The sequence below is a fragment of the Uloborus diversus genome, chromosome 5 (genome assembly GCF_026930045.1).
Source record: "Uloborus diversus isolate 005 chromosome 5, Udiv.v.3.1, whole genome shotgun sequence".
Lineage (NCBI taxonomy): Eukaryota > Metazoa > Arthropoda > Arachnida > Araneae > Uloboridae > Uloborus > Uloborus diversus.
In genome coordinates, this window is record NC_072735.1 from 163,326,091 (window position 1) to 163,347,768 (window position 21,678).

At 34.4% G+C, this 21,678-nt stretch overlaps 1 long non-coding RNA gene across 1 annotated transcript; it reads left to right on the forward strand.

The window, feature by feature from the left end:
* Positions 1-5,911: 5,911 nt before the first annotated feature.
* Positions 5,912-12,351, forward strand: LOC129222796 (uncharacterized). The gene is made up of 3 exons (XR_008580612.1): positions 5,912-6,015; positions 7,952-8,181; positions 11,986-12,351. It is a non-coding gene; the product is annotated as an uncharacterized LOC129222796 (long non-coding RNA).
* Positions 12,352-21,678: the final 9,327 nt, after the last annotated feature.

Sequence of the window (21,678 nt, forward strand, 5' to 3'; positions counted from 1 at the left end):
AGAGATAAAAAAAGGTAAGAAGTTGAAAATAAATAAATGAATGACAGATAATGCACATTAGAAATTGCTTGTTTTTGTTTCGGAAAGGCAAACGTTGTAAAGAGTTTTAAATCTAAAAATATTTCCTGTAACCATCTAAAAAGCAATATCACTAATTAAAATAGTTTGCTATTAAAAAAATGCTAATTAAAACTGCATGTTTAAGTTTACCCTGTACAATTTTCTGATTTAAATGTGATTAAATTGAACATTAAATTAAAAATTTGAAAGATAAATATGCAAAGGAAAATTTGAAAGTTCAATACTAGAAATAGGTAGATGGTCAAAACGAGGTAACCCCCTCCCCCCCGCCCCATAAAAAGAAAGAAAAGATACCAAGAACATCTAAATATTTTAGTGGTTCAGTAGGCACTCCTGGTTAAAATATTAATTTGAATAAAGTTCAAAATTATTACTTTAATTTGATGTAGATAGAAACATTTAGAAATAAATTGAGGAGTTGAAGAGGTGTAATTTTAAACACTACATATTTTCAACTCATATGAATAAGAAACAAATGTATCTATCGTTATTTATTTATTTATCTGCATCATACATATATTACTTAAATTTTGAACAATATTTTCACATGAAAACAATATTACAAAGAAAGGAAAGTAGACACTTTCTTAAGGAAACAAAGAAAAAAATCATTCACAGCACCAGTAGAGGACTTGTACTTATTTTCAATGTTCATGGAAAAGCAATGTTTACATTTAATTTTGACAGAGATTTTAAATACAACTTAGCATGAAGAAAACTCATTCATTCCATACTAATATTCTTCACGTCATTACCACATAAAGATTACAACATAAGTCTCTAATGTTCATTTTTTTTTTTTGTTACATCTGTAAACGTTATTTCAAACATAGAATTTCTATCATTTTTACACAAAAAAAAAGGAGAAAACAAAGACATTTTTCTCCATTAGGCAATTAAAATCAAATTCAGGGTACAAAACAGAATTTGTAGTTTTTATAGATTTTGGGGCAAACTATTATTGTCAATAACTGCTTAAGTAACAAAATAAGTAAAGATTAATCCTTTGTGTTTTCTGAAATGCAACGTAACTTTAAAATATTCACATGTTCAAAATGTGGTTATTATTACCAAATTTTTAAAAATTCTTAAATTAGCCTTGCATTGAATACCCGAAAAATGTATTAAAAATCTAAATTGAAAACAATATTTTTACATGACAAACGAGCATAAACCTTAAAGCATTTGTTTTACAAAACAAATTCAAAACTCTAAATTTAGAGAATCAAAACAGAATTCCAGCTATTTCTCAATTTCTGTTGCAAAATTATTGTTTGTTTTACCTCTTTACATTTCAATATTATTGTACAAATGAATGATAATAAATATGATAATAAGAGTGACAAATCAGAAATACAGCACTGTTTGTATGAAGAAGATCAAAATTTCATTTAATTACACTATTTAGCATTTAAACACAAAATTTTTGTTGGTTTGTATGTCATTGTTGAAAGTCCAAAGTCCATTTTGGCAACAAATTTCCTGAAGTCATCAGCATAATAAGAAGCATAACAAACATGAATGGCATATTATGTATGGAAGTTTATTATTTTTTTAAACAACTTCATTAGTTTTGATAAAGCTGTCAAGCTAATAAAACTTGGAAAATGATTTCTGTTCATCCTTGTAAACTAAAGATTGGAGATCATTCTATTACACAATTCTTTAAGCGAACAGTACAATACTATCATGAGTTTTCTAGAACATCTGCATCAGGGCTGTAATTCAGCTGGTAGTTGAGCTTTCTTCAAGTTGCAGAATATCTGGAAGAAACTTAAAAAACATTAAGGGCAAATAAATATAAAAGCAGAAGTAAAACTCTTCAAATGTGCTAAATCATCAATACGGCTGAACACAATTGGCAAGAATGTTTTTTAAAACTAGTTCATAAAATTATAAATGGAAAATAAATAAACACACTTAAATTGAAACAGAGCTATATTTCAACTACTTTGCATTAAGTGTGTTGTAAAATTTAATTTCAAATAACAGGGTGTGTTTTAAAAACACTTGAAAAAGTAAAACACATATTACAGGGGAATATTTTACCTAATTCATCAATCTCTTTTGACTAGCATAGATTGTTTTTCATTTAATTACGTACATAAAATTATGTACATATTTGTTACTGTGCATCATCTTCTCATGCTCTTAAGAAGAGAAATCATCAGTTTATGATGACTAAAATAAGTAATGAACGTTCGTGATTCTAAATTTTTTAGGAACCGTGAGAAAACTTGCTTGTTTTTTCTGCACCTCACTTAGGAATATCCACAACAAAATTGTAGGGGAAGGTGGGGCACGTTGGACAATGGGGCATGTTGTACGGGTTCCAATTATTTGAATAATATTAATATTTTTTGTTTTATTTTTTGACCAACAAATAGCTCCTATGGTCCTACAAATCCTATAATGAAATCACATGGTATAGTTATATTGAACAAATTTTATTCCAGAAAGTGTTATTTCAGCAGTCCTGAGTACTTTTCAGAAAACTATGAATTAATTTTTTTAATGGTTTTAGTCAAGATCGCGGGGAAAAAAATTGAACTCCTGTCTTAAACTTTTATGCGAATGCCACTACCTCATCAAAGCGCTTACATTGAAAAAAATGTGAGTGCATAATAAAGAAATTAATTATAAACTGTTTTTGTTTGTTTTTAATATATAAATTTAAGTGAAGTAAAAATACAGAGAATGCAATATACTGATGCTTGAATTTAAATTCCTTAAAATAAAGCCACATTTTTTAGTAAATTCATTTATCTATACCTGATATTTCAGCTGGCCACATGAATCAGTTTTGAAAGCCGTATGTTGGGCGCCACTGTTTTAGAGCATTTGAATTCCCCTTTATTTCAATGTTCTATTTCCTGACAAAAGTACTGATTTTCTAAAGACTTCAACAAATTAAGATAAGCTCTGATAAATTGAATATTTATTTATTTATATATTTATTTTTATGAGTGGTTGAAATGATCTCGAATGCAACTGAATTACTTTTTGAGTGGGTGAGGCAAAATCATGAACATGTAATAAATGAATATAAATAATGAAAGAAAAATTACTTTTAAAGTTGATGCATTATAATAATAATGTAAGAAAATAAATAACTCTGATTTAAGGAAGCAGTTACTAAACACTTGATTTTGCATTGGTTGAAAACATCGGATAAATATCAAAATATCCAATATACAGTCGACTCCCGCTACAAAGCGATCCGACTTACGCAAAATGGCTATAACCCGATTTTTTCAACAGTAAAGAATTTTTGAGCTGGCGCGAATTCCTCGCCCGCAACATGAAAATTTTCGGAAAGGCACTGCGGTGAGTAAGTTGTTTTCGTGAACGGACCTTCATCCCTTTAGAATCACTGAGAGCAGAAGTACCCACACTGTACTAGTCTTTTATCGCTTATATAAATAACTACTTCTCATTTTCCATTTTTTTTTTCATTCTAAATGCGAAAGTTAACGAAATATAAAGACACCTAGGAGCGCTGCTTTGTCTAAAGTTCGTGAAGATAGAAAGAAAAGGAGAACTTTTCTGACAATTAAAGAAAAGGTAAAGCTTCTTGAAAAGCTGAAGCTGAACCAAAAAATGCTTCGAAGGGATTACCTTCGACCGCACAACAATTAGGTATGGCGGTATGAGTGAATCTTCCATACGTACAATTAAAAGTCAAGAAAAGGAAATCCATGAAAGTTCACCGAGTAATAGTATCCAAGCAAAATGCAAAAATTATGAAAATGGAAGCTGTTTTTTATTGTAAATTAAAGAAACCAGGAAGAGGGGTAATGCCATGGATGGAAACTTTATAAAAGAACCAATGAAGCAACTGTATTTAAAAATATATTAGAATAATTGCAGCATAAATCATCATTTTCACTTTTTTTTAAGTTACAAATATCATTACTGAATCAAATGTACAGTACAACTATAGGGCATTTGTTCTCCTTACTACATGCCGTACGTACAGTACTGGTTTATTTTATGTCTTTCTTTCCCATTGATCATTGTTTTTGTGCATCATAGCAGTATTTTATGTCGAATAAAACAGCTTTTTTTTTAAATACAAATAAAAATTCAGTTTTTTATGCAAGAAGCAGTAACGTATGGTTAAGAAAAGGTTTTTAACTGTTTAAGGTTGTGTTTACACGCGTGTCTAACTGATTGGTTATGTTTATAAAAGTTTTTACACATACTTTTTCCACAATGCGAAATTTCGACTTACGCGAGAGGTCTTGGAACGCATCCCTCGCGTAAGTCGGGACTCGACTATATATCAAAATATCGGATATTTTCGAACCCTTATCTTTACAGATAATCTCAAAACCCCACGATGACAGCCTTTATTTTAAAATGCAATTCCACACTAGTTAAAATTTAACTCCACATTAATCAAGATAGAATTACAGTGATCTCTCGCTTATACGCGACCTCTGTTAAACGCGTTTTTCACTTATACGCGTTTTTCAAATCGATAAAACTGCCGTGTGTCAAGCAAGTGTTCTACTTCATATCCACCTCAAACGCTTTGGCAAATTCATGTGGTGACATTAATTTCATAATCGAATTGACATTTTTTTTTAAAATTTTTAACTAATACATATTTGGCAGAAAATCATAACAAATCGTTTCCTTAAATCTAAATGTTATTAAAAGATACTGCCAGCAAGCATTGAAAGTTCTATAATTTATAAGCATTTTATTTCCTCTGCATCTCCTTTCAAAAAACAAAAATTTGACACTGTAAATACTTACGTTGCATAAAGAGAAGATTTAACTTGGAGTTTTATAGCTTGAAGGAATATTAAAAACGATACATAAGTCAATTTTTGTCAATGATCAGGAAAAATAAAAACCCTAACATTAAAACATAAGTTAAAATGGGTTTTAATATTAAGTCACATTTATTTTTTAAAAAAATTTCTGCTACATACAGCATTTATAATACAAATCACAAGTTAAGACATCTTCACGTACATCACAAGTGTATGTTTTGTTTACTTCCACTCGTCGCCAAGCACGAAATTGATCGCGCCAAACCGAATACAGAGATCTATCGTTAAAAAAATTTAATTTACACAATTTAAACTTTTGCCTTGTCTTAAAGTGTTGTTTTTCAATAACGTTGTGATTGGGATAATCAATTTAACAGGAAAACTAACTATAAAAGACCCAAATAAAGTGTCAGAAGGGAATTTTAGCACACCGGAACACATGTTCTTGATATAATTACGCGATAGTTAAAGAAATAGGAATGGACTCACTCAAGTAAAGCTACACACGTATAATTTGAACATTGTAGAACAGTAATATGAGCATTAAAATCTTGGACTCACCTTTAATTTTCCATATTTTGGGTTTTTCCACAGCACTGTCATACGCTCCATGTTAATCCTACGGGAGAAGAAGAAACACTGCCTCAGGCGGTCTTCGACCAATAGGAAAATGATGCCGCGTTGTCGCAACTCTGAAAACTACGTTTTCATATAGGGACTCTAGATGGGATTCCATAACCAAACCTTGTCACCTACGTTGAATTCATGTCCAGTAGACCTTGTGTCGTATCGGGTCTTCATCTTCTCCGCCGTGATGTTGATTCGCTCTCGTGCGAAGTTATGAACGTCTTCCAACCGGGCTTGGAGATCCTGGATGGGGACAAGAAGGGCCTCACAACATCCTCAGGCGATGAAGGCGCATCCGGAGGACGTCCGAAGACGAGATCACAAGGTCGAGTTTGCACATTCGAGGAAAACCTGACCGGAGAACAATAGGTCAACCGCGGCACTCCAAAGAAATTGTCCATCTTTTGATCTAACCGGCACTTGGCGTTGGCTTGTATATCTGGCGATTAGATTATTGGCAGGGTATTCATGTTTTTCCGGAAGGAAGCCATTTTTTTTTACGTTCGAGCAGTTTTTGGTGGAGGTATGTGGTTTTGAATTTTCCGACGTTTGTATCATTTTTTTTTTTAATTGATCAGTCATTAACCATAATAGTTTCAGTTTGTAGATATTTATTGTGTATTATTTATATTTCTTGTTGGCTTAGAAAATATATATTGAATCTTTAATGTATTCATTCTAATATTTAAGTCGTTTAATACCTTATCGTTCGCATTTGAGATTATTAATTTTGTATTTTAAGTACTGATCAATGCAAAGTACGCTGGTTATTTTTGCTTGTGCATAATATTATACATTATATTTGTAACGTAATATTTAATTCCGCATCAACGGTGTTCGAGCTAAATGGTTGTTTCACTGTGTTCTGTATAATTATATACGAAGTATGTTATTTTTGTTTTAACTATTATATTGGGCCGGTCTGTTTGTAATGTTAGCTACAAGCATTGCAGCAGAGTGAAATTAATTTTTGAGCAGGCTAATTAGTAAAATTGAAAATTAATATCAAACAATATTGAGCATCTTCCCGAGGTGGATTTTATGACTTCTTGTATTCATGACATTACGATTCTACAAGCATATAACTCGATGCGTTTTTATGCTAAGTATGTTTCAATGTGGTAAAAGTAAGTTAAATGCTGTGTTTTCTCCTCTGCTTTGCAAATCGTCAACAAGTGATTTGTTTTCATGTAATAATTTCAAATCTTCCTAGGGTGAAAACGTCCTGCCATCTAAGAAGGGACAGGGGTTTGAGAGCCCCTGATAATCTGTAATTTTCAAAACAATATTTGATTGATGGAATTATATGATGACAAGGTGTATTTTGGGCTAGTGCATTCCTCAAAGGATAGAGCCTCTATTCTGATAGCTACAGGGTTGGCAAGTTTCTGCGGAGGCGGTTAAAACCACTGGTAGGAACCGGTTAAACTGGCATGGCGAAAACCACTTTCTGCCACAGTTGCGGCAGAAACTGGCAAAAACTCACAAAATAATAATTTTAAAAAAAATTATTGACATGCAATAGGAAGTGCATGGAAAAAATAATTATTAACCAAAGCACATTTTAATTATATTACCACAATTTAAAATCAAATATTACATTGTTTGGACCCTGCAGTTGCTTCTTCAAAAAGGTTATTTCTAAAATCTAAACAGTTTCTCCATCTAATATGTACAAATGAGAAACTTTAGAATATTCCTGCAACAGAAGAGCTAGCAGGCAATGCATGAAGGAACAAGCAATGTTTGAAACTTTCATCTATTGTTTTTTTTTTTTTTTTTAAACTGGTCCACCATGTAGTAACTGGGGTAGTGGGAGAAATTCGACTGGAAAATAAGTTTCGAGAAATAGGGCCAATTTATTTTGCAAAGCTGTGACATTAGGTACAAAATTTATGTTAATATTGGCAAGTAAAATTCTGGCACTTTCTTCTTGAAGCACGTGATAATTTCGATCACAAACAATTTAGATGAAGCATATAAGTGAGCAAATTAAAATCTGAAATGCCTTTTAATTTTGTATGTCGCTCCTCTTTCCTGAGCACCTATATGATTTTTCGTCCTTTGTTAAATTAATCCAAACATTACGAGCATCTGCAAATGAAAAGTTCCCTTCTCGAACTAAATCAAGGGCATTAGCATAGAATTTTATTTTTTTTAAATGATGAAATGAAGTTTCATTTTTTAGTTTACTTAAACGAATATCATTTAGCAATCACTTAAGTAATTAAAAATGCTTTTAAGTTTTTGCCGGTTTTTACCGGTTACAACCAGTTTCTGCCACTGGCACGGCAAAAACTAGTTTCTGCCGGCAGAAAGCCAACCCTGGGTAGTTACTACTAAGATGAAAATTTGACAATTTGTCAAAGTAGTTTGTGAAATAGGTAACTATTTGTCCCCAATGCATGCAGTTCATGTTAATCATATTCTTTCTTTAAATTGCCTTTTTTTTTTTGCAGAAAACCTAAGCATCCTGTCTTCAACGATGGTTCCTCTACAAAGCGGATATTTTTCCTATAAAACTGGGCTTTAAACCCAGTATCTTCCTGCTTTACATATTTCCTTCTTTGCAGTCTCCCTGTGAATCGACTGAACTGACCTCAAATTGAGCAATCTGAACATGGAAAAGGTTGACTAATTTCCTTGATATCTTTCCATTGAAAGAGACTTGTTGAACAAGGTGGCAAGGGTAAGTTCTCTACATGTCATTTTAAAATTGTTGTTATAAGTTGTTTAAAATGCATTTATATGATCTATTCAGTGTGCTCTTTTTTTTCTCACTCATTTTCTGAAAAAAATATTGTCTCCCCAAAAAAACTGCTTGTGTCAAGGCCTGAAAAGCACCTATAATGTTCTGGTCTCAATCAAGGTTTCCACTATGGTCACATTTTTTGAAAAATGCGAAAATACTATTTAAATTGCAAAAATGGAACAAGGCATTTTTGCTTTTTTTTTTTGCTATAATAGAATAAGAAAAAGAAGGGGCAATTTTCAAGTCGATATTCTATATTAGAAATTGTGCGGTCAAGTGGTTTGGCAAGGATCATATTTTATTTTCTTCGGGAAGGTAAAAACGTATAAGGATGAGCTGTTTTTACTTGTTTTTCATAGAATGAATAGTGTAAAATATAATAAAAGTATCGCACTGTGTATTGCATGTCTTATTTTAAATTAGTATTTCATTATATACAAAAAATATTTATCGAAAAAACATTCAGTCTAGAATCCTTTTAGTAAATATTTTTTTTACACTTAAAGGTTTTTAAAAAAAGAATAACGATTCCAGCGATGTAAGATTTGTTATTTTATTATTTTGAAAATCGAAATGGAATTTTACGTAAGATGAGGGGGTGAAAAATCTTTCGACCCCCCCCCCTCCCCCATGTAAGGGTAAGCAAGTTGCCAAAATCATCCTTACGTAATCAATGAATGGCCTCTAGAGATTCAAACTGACTTACCCGGAATCCATAAAACCCTAAATTAGTTTTTCGTCGACGAGAAAGGTAGGTACTTTAATGTTTCAAATAGCCGAATAAAACATGAGTTACAAATTAGGAAGATGCGAAATCTATTTTCTGTTCTGAAATTACCTCCAATAGTGAATTTCCAATACAAAATTATTTTGAGACTTTTTTTTTTTTTTCAAAAAATAAGATGTTCCATTGAAAGTGGTACTTTAAAATGGAAAATCCCCGCAAAAATTGCGGAAAACGAACCCATAGTAAGCTTATTGGATGTGCAGTGGGAAGTATTTGCCCACAAAATGGCGGACGATCGTTGGTTGAAAAGGAATCACTTTTCTACCACATGGACATCCATCTAGTTAAGCGAACCGGTTCTCATGTCCATGTTTTCCTCCCTTCTCTCTTAAGATTCGCGGCGGTCCCGCCTCAGTGGCCGAGTGGTCTAAGCGATTCTTTCTCACACTTCCGCTTCCGAGTCACAACTGTATTTATGTCGAGGACTGCATACTAAGTGCCTTGCTTCCATTATTTTTTATACCATACCGATAGATGGCAGCACCATCACCGGATTGAACAGTTAATGAGAATTTAGAATTAGTCCAGGAGCTAATAGCTACCTGGTACTAGCACCCCCAAAGGTATCGTTTCACTTGGAGGACATTGAGACCACGAGCATATTTAACGTTGGCGGTGGGTTCAACTCCCACCCTCGCTCCGCATGTACTTCCCCCTCTTTCTGATGTAAATTCTTTCATGTGTTGTTTATATGTAATCTACTGAAATAAAAAATATATCATGCGTAAGGGAGGCAAGACACTCAGATTGTAGTCTTCATCAAAATAAACCCGTGCAATAAGCACCAAAAGAAAGGAAGTCTACTAATTCAATTTTCATCTCTAACATGTTGCATTTGTTTTTGTCGTGATTCAGGAGACTGAGTTTTGCGTTATGTACTTTCTTGTCTACCTTTTTTAGTTTTGGGAGATTTGACTGACGCCGTTTCTTAGCTCGCGCCAGCATGAGTTATACAGGCTGCTTTTGCTGAAGGTCATGCACATGTAGCTTTAAGCCGAGTTAGGCCCCTAGAAGCAGGACTTGATTGCTGAACAGGCCAACTAGGCCCGGGCTTAGGGCTCCCGATATTTAGGGGCCCCTAAATGTCTGAAATTACTTAAGTCTTGCTAAAATTTATTCAGCCGACGGCTAATGCTATAAAGTTTGAATACAGGGGCCCCCAAAAAAGTATTTGGCCTAGGACCCATCGATATTTTAATCGGGCCCTGCCTAGAGGGACTAATTATCAGTAGTTTAGACCACCGCAAGTTACTTAATAAACCTCAAGATACAAACTCTCTCAATAAAATGACAAGATTGAGAAGTGTATCCTCTCATAATCATCTAAGTCAATGAAAATTAACTAAAAAGTGTAAAATAAAAAAGAAATATTTAAAAAAAAAACCCCGACTGCGTAAAAACCTAAAAAGAAAAATGTATAAGCCCAGTAGTTAAGAATGTTATTAAGTATTTCTGATAATTACACCATTGAAATAGTTTTATAATTGTACACAGATAAGACTAATCATAAATTCAAAAGCAGAAGAGAAGGATCAACAGTCGGAGCCCATTCAAATTTTATGGGGTTCCTTGAATCAGAAAGGAATGGGCCCCCACTGTTGATCCTGTCCCACTGTTGTCTTACCTGTGTACGGTTATAAAACTATTTCAATGGTGTAGTTATTCAGTAGTACTTAATAACATTCTAAACTACTGGGCTTATACATTTTTCTTTTTAGTTTTTTTTGGTTTTTACGCAGTCAGGTTTTTTGTTTGTATTTAATAACTTCTGAATTCGCTGGAAAAGCAGTGGCAACTCTTGTTATCCAAATGTACATACATGCAGTATATTTCATTTTAAGATATAGCTTGGAAACTACTTCACGTTTTCTTTTGTATTGATACCAAGACCTTTACAGTGATTGAGAGAGCAGGCAGGTGTCATACTGGTCTAAGTAGAAGAGAACATACACCCTCACTGACTGCCTGTTAGCACAGAAAAGATTTGTGCTTGGTTCCACAGATCAAGATTTGCATCAAAGAAAGGAAGAATGCTTTGGACGGGCAAAAGAGTTCTCTAAACAATCTGGTTACTTTTACTTTTCACATCCTTTCTACTGCAAATCGAAGGGATTAGAAAGTCCCTTGGGAATAAGAGGGTATTGGAATGCTCACTCTTGATGAAGATCATCTTTAGTCACCATTTCATATTGACGCTGAAAATTTACTTCAATTTGAATCTTGTATAAGTTTCAATACGTGCGATAGTAAATTCTTGAAATATATCGAAACCTTTTGAAAATCATGTCAAAAAGAGTGAATGCTAATTTACATGTATGTGTTGGATGGATGACAATTTTTTATAACCTTGGTTACTTCGCGCTTTCGCATAATACGTGCTTTTTCTTTGTCCCCCGAAAAGCACAATTTAACAAGGGGTAACTGTAATATCAAATTGAGTGATAAACAAGCCAGGGAAAAAAATCTTGATGAAGAAATGAAGACTGGTGTCGAAGGGATACTATGTGGGCCTTGCTTCCGGTTTCTGGCATGTAAACATATTGTTGAAAACAGTTATATTTGTACTGGTGAAAAAGATGTATTAAATCATAAATATATAATTTATTACTCTGCAGCTCTACAATCTGTGGAAACTTTGTTAGATGCTTTAAGTTGAAAAAAAATTGATTATAGTGACACTGCTGGGCCCATGCAATCTGTTTATTTGTTTTGAAGTATCTATACAAACAATTGTATTGTTTTCATATGCTCCTGTAGTAATTCTATTTTAATCTTTTCTTTTCCTATTTTTAGTCTGGAAAAACATTAAATGATATAATGCATTTATTGGTCATACAGTTACATATTTTGAAAATGCATGTGCTTATAAATTCTAAAGAACTATCCTAGAACTTTTCCTTTTTTTCCCCGAGTTTGTTTATTTGTATTAACTGTACTTATTCTATATTTTGTAGGTTTTAGTTCTTTGAAAAATACTGCTCCTGGACCCCTACCCCTCCAACAGTTGATGTTACCAGTTGTATGTTTTGAAGATACTTGTGCTCTATCTGGATATCTCCTCAAAAATTGAAGATTTGAACAGACTATTTCACTTTACTACTAATCCTAAATGATGTGTTGCTCTGTTTTGTCTAATATTAGCAATGTGGTGCGCTAGGCTTTTCGAGTGGAATGATAATTCAATTACTCAGTGTATTAAGATTCTAAAATGTACTTTAACTTGAGAATCTTGTGAGAATTATTTTATGTATTCTTATATCAACTACTTTTGAATTTTTATTGTTATAAAAAAGATGTATTGAAATCATGGACTATGAATGTACCTGTAAAATGCATATAAAACTCTTATTCACAAAACTTTGTTTGGATTATGTCTGTATTTTTTTTTTTAACTTTAAAGTAAACATCTCCATGTAATTTTAGAAAGTTTCTACTTCTACATCAAAAATAATTTTAATCCCTATGCATTATGTGATATATTGCCGTATCTGAGAAGATATTCAATTTTATTTGATACCAGGGAATTAACTTATTCCATTCAAATTTTGGAAATGAAAATTCAGCAAGAAAAAAATGTCTAGTGCAAAGAGTTAAATGTGTAAATAAATAATAAAAATATACAGTGTAAATAAATGATAAAAATATACAGCTGAAAGTCTGAAGTTATGAAAACTGCTGTTAATGAATTATCAAATTTGTACTTTATTTGTTAAAAACAAATCAATCATTTTAAAGCAGATAAATTGGCTATTTATTATTCAGTCAGAATAAAGTGCGACAGTGAACAACGTCTATCATGAAATTTTAAGGTTGTAACGAAGAGAGATGGTTATGGAAAAATTTACATTTTAGTCCTCTCTTGAAAAATAAAAATAATATGTATAATTTTGTTCACAATACAATTAAGACCTAAATCAGAATATTATTAAAACAATTTTAATAATTCTCAATCAAGAACTCCAAATATACTTGTACATGAAGAATATTATTATTTTTTTTTCTCTGCAATTTTGGAAAATCAAAAGTAGAAAATTTTAGGATATTTTAATTATTCAAGTTACCTGTACTTTAATATGGGTTAAACTATTTTTACTTTCTTCTATATCTAATATATAGAAAAAAGTATTGAATTCGTGCAAATTTTCAAATTTTGATAGATTTGAACGTTTTGGGGTGTGCTGAGTAGTGTTTGTGTGTCACGTACGTGTGTGACCAGTTTTTTGTGGTCGCTCTACAGCAAAAATTACCACATGAAATCAAACAAAATTTGGTACACATATGTGCCTCAATGTGAACTTGTGCCCATTGGTTTTTGGCTCGAATTCCTCCAAGGGGGGTGGAGCAATGGGACGTTTCTTGAGTTACGCGTGCTTGCTATTCCTCTGGAAGTACCTGGCGGAATCAAACAAATATTGGTCCGTATGTTGCCATTAACAGGAGCAGGTGCTGATTCATTTTTGGTGTCGGTATCTCAAACGGGGGTTGAGCTATAGAACGTTTTTTGTCTTCAATTGTGACTGCTGTATCTCAAGAAATAATGAACGGAATCGAACAAAAATTTATTGACAGGTAGACCTTAGAAGGTATAAGAGCTGATTTTATTTTGGTGTCAACAACTGAAAAGGGGGTGGGGTAATCGAACATCCTTTTTTTCCATTGTGAGTGCCATATCTCAAGAAGTAATGTTACGTTCTGCATGAAATTCGGAGTAAATGTGAATTCATATGAAACAGGCATTGGTTCAATTTTCACGCCAATTGCTCCAAGAGGTGCTGATTTTTTTTTTTTTTGCGAATAAAAATAGCTTTATGAATGCAACAATGAGAAAGATAAATCGTAATAAACTGTCGTCTGCGTATTCCTTGTAATTTTAATTGTATGGAAATGATTGGAAATATTATCTCAAAATGATTTGAAACTTTTAACTGTTGCCATCTCATGTTTTAAAAAATAAAATATTTGTAGCTAATTCAAGCAAGTCTTTTAAAATAACCTTCAATTTTCACTCTGCTTTGATTTTGCGATAATTCAGACATTGGGATGGTCGTCAAGTTTTTGCATGTGTAATTTTGTTTTTGTTGGGAATATTGCTTCCTCGTCAAGAGTGGTGAGGGATCAGAATTATAAGAAAGATATAGAAGAAAGTTTCGTGATAGCCACAACATACTAGTTTATAATGACACATACTAGTTACAGTTTGTTTCTCTTCAAATTTTTATTGTCCTGATAGCATAGCCAATTTGACATGGTTTCACTAATGAAAATTAACTGAAAGATAAAGTTTGTTCTTAGTTACATCCAGTAATGCAGGCCTACATCCACCTTCTAAAGGTGAGGGGGGGGGGGCTTAATCTTTAAACCAAAGCCAGTGAGTTATTTTATTCATTTTTACTCTCCCCTTTATTCTGCTTTCAAAGCTTTTTACTAAGAGAACTAGCTTAACATTTGGATTCCTGTTTCAATGATGCATTGAATATTCTGAGGTAAAAAACATAAAGTAACATCTTGGTAAATATATTATATATGAAGCAAACTATTTTTGCAACCTATGGCCACTCTGCTAATGTATAGCCCTAAAAGTACATTCATCAATGAAAAGCTCTTCTTTGAAAATAAGTTTTCCCCCTTATTTAATGCATACCTTCAGTAATTAATTGAAATAGACCCTGTTTTTTGAAGAAAATTAATTATTTGAATGGGGTCCGGTTCCAATTGATTCAGATGATTGGAGTTCACTGAATTTTAAAAGATTTCATAATCATCTTTTTTTGTAGTAAAAAACTAGAAAGTTTTAGTTTTTCTGTTTTTTTTTTTTTTCCCCATTTCATTCTGCAATTCAGAAAATGTTGTACCAGCATTAACAGCTACAATCCTAAGCTTGAACACACATGACAATACGATAATAACTTTTTACTAAATTTTACAAAAACAGACATTTGCTCTCTTCAAAAAACTTGAGTCATTTTAAAAAATATCTTTAATTTCATTTCAGTCATGGACATCCTTTAATTGCCTGTCCAATTATCCGAGTTCGGGCCCGATGGACTCGGACAGTTATAATTCTATAGTATTTGTATACAGTTGAACTTTGATGATGCTTGTGTATCCCCGATTCACTATTTTGTGTCAATGTCCAGAGGCAATTGGTATAAAAAAAACCTTGGGCGGGGAGGGAGGGGGGGGGGTTGGCTTGAAACTAACTCTTCATTTAAAGAACTAGACAACTAAATTTTAACGTCATAATTTATTGAATGACCTCTACAAAATACAGGACAAAGCCTTAAAATCCGAAACGGATGGCCACAGTGTAGTTTTCCTCCTTTCAATTCCAGGGCTGTGTCCAAAGGGGGGATTTAGGGATTGAATCCCTCCCAGTGTGAAAAACATAATAGAAAGTCAAATGAAGAAAAGTTCATATTTGACTTTTAGATTTGACTTTTAATGTTGAAGTTAGGGTTCAGCAGTTAGGAAAAAAATTCTCTGGGAAGTTTCCTGGCAATTTAGGAGTGTCCTCTTTTTATTGACTAAAATCATATTCTCCTAAAAGCAGTGATGGAGGAACCACTGAATGGGCTGTCAACACAAGTCATTTTTAATATTGCTTTTTATAAAAAGGCTATGATGACTTAGGCGGTTCACAAAAAGGGAAGAGTTGCTGCTATGAATGAATATGCATAGTAATTGTGCTTGGGTAATGCAAATAATTTGCATTTGCAACGAACCTTTTACTATTTAGTTTATTAAGCATTATTTTAGAATACCTGAAAACATGTGTCATTAAAAAAGATTTTTTAGAAATATATTAGTACTTATTGAAATTTAGTGCACAGTAAACAGGTTTGAAATCTAAACAAGCAGTAGAATGAGTAAATACTGAGGTTACTAGCGCAACCAGAATTTATCTTCTAGAAGGTGAATTTCATAAGGGTTCTGACATGTATATAGTATAACGGTTCTGACTTATATCCCCTCCCACCGCTACGCCCCTCATTGGGAACAGTGTAAAGAAATGAATTATTTGGCACTGTTGTGTTTTCCTGATAATGCAAGCAAGAATGGAAAAACATTGAAACCAAAAGCCCTCCCTTAATGAAATCCTGGACACTCGCCTGTCCAATGCAAAACTCGAATTTAATTTTTATCAAATGACATGAGAAGAGTATAAAACGCACACTTATTAAGCAAATATTCTTCTTTCTTCAAATACGTGAATCGATCAACACTATCATTTTCTATCGACGGTTTATTTTGAACTAGGAAAAGTTAAGCTGAAATCACCCAAACAAAGTGAGACAAAAATGACTATAAGCGTTTACGGTATTTAAGACCTGACTATATATCCGAAAATGTAGAATTCTATTCAATATATGAAACATTAAAAAAGTGATTGTATATGCGGGGTGACCTCGTATCGAAAGGGGGGGGGGGGGGGGGGGGGTAGGCGCAAACTGTTCAGTTGAGAGTTTACCTCTTTTTTATTTATTTATTTATTTATTTATTTTTTTATTTTTTTTTTTTTGAGGGGGGATTTGGTTAGTTCCCTAATTTAGCCAAGGTCTGACTCTTTGTGTTTCTGTGTAAAGCTAATAAATAGCGTTTTTGAGTAAACTTTGCTGATACTTCTTTCATGACGACCTTTCCTTAAATTTTAAGGAATAATTTAAATTTCCTTGACTGTTATAAACCCTAAATTTTGCCCTCCCCCCCCCCCCCCCCCTCTGCAGCAAAATCTGTAGGACCCTCCCCACAAGGCAGTGTATATTTGAAACGTTAACAAGCCTTTAATGCTTTTTTTTCCCCTCCCATTTCTTCTGCGTAGGGCCCCTTAAGGACGTGGCCCCCCCCCCGCACTGTGGGGTCAGCGGGCACGCAGATCCGGGCCTAGACGGTCGTAATCGCTTACCTTTCTATTAACGCAATGGTAACGTTTTATTTGATGCACAGACGCAAGTATATATACATTATACATAGATATATTTAGGAGGGGACACGATTTTAGTGGTATATAAAGACGCAATTTTTGTGATGTGAGGGTTAAGGAGTGCAGAGCTTCCCTCAGAGAACTTTTCTAAATTGATTTATATAAATTTCGATTTTTGATTTTTTTTTTTTTTTTTAATCTGAAGACGTTTTAATTTGACTTAGAGGACTGGAGGCTCCTCCTACAAGTTTTCTGAAATTGATGCTTTAAAAGCACTATTCGGTGATTATGAGAGGAATATTCGGAAGTCCTCTTCAGAAAAATTTCACTGAATTCTGAGAAACGAAATTGTAGGCTATTTTTAGTGACAAACTGCCAGATAAGGAATGGGTTCGGTGGTCTCCATCGGAAAAATTTCAAAATCGAAACCTCTTGACGCAATGACGCACAACCCCTGCAATTGTAGAATACTTTAAGGGTAGGTTTTCCTCGAGATTTTTTTCATACAGAAGTTATAAAGAAGCAACTTTTCATAGGCTTTGTTATCAATAGAGGAAAGAGGGTGCAGTAGGTTTGAAGTTCCCTCTGATTTTTTCTTTTTTCGAAATTAAAGATGAGTTTAAGAATGCTATCATTTACAGGGAGGTTCCCAATATAATCCATATAATCCTCAATTCCTAAAAAAATCATTTCTAAAGCTAACCTACTGTTGCGGTTAGCTTTAGTAGTGAAAGAAATTAACAATACTATTTTCTTTCTTTCGAAATGGAAATTAACTCTCTCAAGGTCAAATATCTTTTTATCAGAGCCATACTTACGATTGCTCGATTAAGCTTTTTCAGACAAATATATGTTGGGGAAGCTTACAAGGGGTATAGGGTTCATGACGTAGACTGTACCATTGCAATTTTAATAGGGTGGCGGGTATTTTAGAGGATTTTTGATCTCACATTCGGGGATCTCGTTCTTGGGAGGATAGGCAGAGTAGTAACCCCTCGAACGCTTCGTTTATCCTCCAATCACAACCCCCTCAAAATGATATCAGGAACCCTGAAAAACTATTCCGCCTAATCAAATCCTCCCTTCAAATGGTACACAGCATCTCCATAAATAAGACAAAAAAAAAAAAAAAAATCAAAAACTTCTAAAACTATTCCCCCTCCTGAAATATATCAATGCCGCAGTCTGCGTCAGGACTCCTCCTCCCCCTCGAGTATCCCTATCTTCTTTTGCCTACACTGAAATGAATTCTCTCAAGGTCATACATCTTTTTATCAGAACCATACTATACAAGCAATTGTTTATGCCTTTTCAGATAGTTAACCATGTCAGGTGTGCCCACGAGAGAGTTGCTGGGGTTGTAGCGCAGATCGTACCATTGAAATTCTCATGAAACGACAACTTAGCAGGAGTTTTGATCATGCTAAACCGTCGTGATGACCCCTGATGATTTGTGGAGTCTCTTTTCTTTTCTTATGGAGGGGGGAGGGTATCGTTTTTGTGGGGATGGACACCGTACCACTCCTTTGAATGCCGAAATGGGAAGATGGGGCGCCGCAGACATTGGGTGCATGCCGGGAACATTGGGCACAACATGCTCGGCGCCCATTGTTCTTGTGCCCAAAGTTAACTGCGCCCAAAATGCTCGGCGCCCAAAGTTCTCGGCCCCCAATGTTCCCGGAGGCCAATCGACGGCGCCCAATGTGCGGGGGCCCAATCTTCCTAGACTGAGGACCCGGTCCTCAAGCCTCAACCGAAATCCTTTTAAAATTGATGTAAAAAAGTGTGTTTTAGTTGATCTTTAATGATATCAGAAGAAAGTCAGTGTTCGGAGGCTGTCCCTAGAGTTCCTAGCTCTCCTCAAACGAAAATTTTCGAAGTGGAAGACCTAAAACTGCTTTAGGCTATTTGTATAGATGATGAGGGGCGGGCGGTAGGTTTCAGGAGCTCTTCCTCAGAACCTTATGCAGTCTTTACTTGTTTTGACTTTAAAGTCAAAGGGAGCAACGACACAACTGTGCCTTTTGGTTCATTTAGCGCCACTGCATGAAAACTACCTTTTCTTATAGGACTCTAGGTTCACTATAAGAAGAGGGGCAGGACGAGGACCAATAAACCAGAACTCTATTTTCAAAACAAAAAGATGCCTCTAGATTGTAAAGTTAATTGTTCGTATCTCGTCCAAAGACGGCTGCTCAAGGGCTGATTATATCAGGACTAAACGAACACGTCTTGAAAAACGTCTGGAAGATATTGCAACATCGGCCGATGTTTCACCGACATTGCCACCAAGTCCATCATTTAGACAGGGGAGCCAACTGCCCTCCTGGATTTGAGAAATTGATGCACCAGTGTTGGTACGGGCCATGACAACTATTTTGTTTTCTTGTAGATAAATGAACGGATTATAATCGTATGTGTATCGCATGAAAGATAGAGTATATGCAGAACAGGAACTAATCACTGTGTTGTAGCTGGTATATAGTAGCGCACAGTTTTGGGAGGGGACCATCCGAAATTTTTGAACTCCCTAGGGCCGAATTTAGCTCCATGCCGGCCCTAGGCAAATTTGAAATCTTCGCCCCCTAACTCCCTTTAAGAAGCAAAATATCCTTGACTCAAAAAAAACGTAAAAAAGTGTTCCCCAGATTCAAACTGTCAAACTTTATGAAGAAATGATGGCGTTTCACATTCTGAGGCGCCCCGATGAAATGATCAGTGATCTCCCAAAAAAATTTTTATTCGGCAAATTTTGCTGACGATTTGGCAAATACCATGATTGAAAAACATATGACTTTCATAAGATATATCTTATCCCGAAAAATTGTCTCTGTGGAAAATGAAAGAATGCTAATATTTTACTTTCAAGACTAACAATTTAATTCAAAAAATGTGTATTATAATGGCAAATTTGCCGCCCCTGAAAAGTTTGCCGCCCTTAGGCAGCTGCCTACTCTGCCTATTGAGAAATTGGGCCCTGATAACTCCCCAGAAATTTTATTAAAATAAAATTTTTAAAAACTCAATTTTCGGGGTATCGAGGCATTAACTGAGGGGGTGGATTTAGGAATCTCCCTCGAAAATGTTTCAAAATTTAAATTTCCCAGTAATTTCTGAAAATTAGGAAATTAAAAACACATTTTGTATGTTTTTGATGATGTACGGAGAAAGGTCAGGTTTCGCCGGGAGCTGGCCCGAAAATACTTTTTGAAAATAAAGCTTAGAAACCAAAATATTCTGTCATTATACATTGAGAAGTTAGAAGAGGAGGGGTGCTCTTCAGCTGTCCAGCCTAAAAATGCACCTTTAGGTAATGTTTGCTTACATTAAAAGAAGTGTGAAGGTGCTTAGAATCCTTCCTTCCTGGAAATATTTTGCCTTTGAGGCTCTAAAAATTCGATTTTTAACTATATTTATACATATTTTAGAAAGGGATGGAAGATTCGTGAGCTCCTCCAAAAAACCTCCTTTTAAAGCTATCATCACGATATAAACTAAGGAGGGAGGGGGGTCCTATCAAAACTCGTTTGTAGTTGAAGTCCCAAAAAAATTCATTTAAGTTGTTTAAGTAAGTTAAGTGATAAGGGCTGGATAAGCTAGTTTCCGTTGACATTTTTTTCCAAATAAAGACTTAAAAATGCAATTTTTTGCTACATATCAAGGCATTTGTGAAAGGGCACGGGAAAAGGGGGTTCTCCTCCTAGTTTCGAAATTAAAACCATAAAAACGAAAATTTAGGCTCTCTTTGGTCTTGTGAACAATAAGTATACTCTGAGAACCGCAGCATTTAGAGATCGTCCAAGTGTCTGTAGTTAATTAAAGATTTTGGAAACAAAAGTTTTGTTTTGAGGATAGGGATATAATTTATCTCCCAATTAAGGCCTATACTTCTTTTCCAGTAAAATACATGTGTTAAATTTTGTTATCTTCTCATATTTTTTTCCTTAAAGAACTCCTGAAATCACAAGGCTTTGGGAGGGGCCATGGCCCCCAACTAGATCCGCTCCTGGTAGCGCAGCGAGTGCTGAGAAATCAGTCAGTTGGTGAATCGTGTGCAAGACCACATAAAACAGAGTGTGGACTGCAGCTACTCCGACGTCGGGGATGGGAAGAATTAGAGCACCCATCGTACTCTCGATTTTTCTCCCTGTGACTTAGATATCATTTGCAAGATTAAAAAACCAATATGTAGTAGGCGGTTTGCAATAAGAGAGGACATTGTTAATGCTATGCGCCAACAGGTGACCAGATTCCCTCATGGCACCAAATACTGAGGATGATGGTATTCAGCGCACCCAACATCGTTGGTAGAGTGTGGTTACAATAGTAGGGGAGTACAATGAGGGTTTTTTGGTCCAGGTTTGTCATGTTAACTTTATGCGTGCTGAGTTATTTTTGTGCCCCGTGAAGGCCATATTTCCCTGTATTCTACCATAATAAATTAGTGTCAGTGATGTTCCCGTCAGTTTTTCTGAGGGTGTACTCCCAGTAATTTTATGCACAATATGTGTATGCGATCATATACATAATATGCAAATTTTTAAAACTTGAGTGTATACCCTATATGTCTAATAAATGTTTAAGAGTATATGGCGTATATGGAATATACTCAATGGGAACACCACTGATTAGCGTTACTATTCATTGTCCACTAGGCTGGTTCAAAAATACATGTATAAAAAAAATGTTTCTCCTAGATACCAGGACACTCCCCAATATTTTTAGA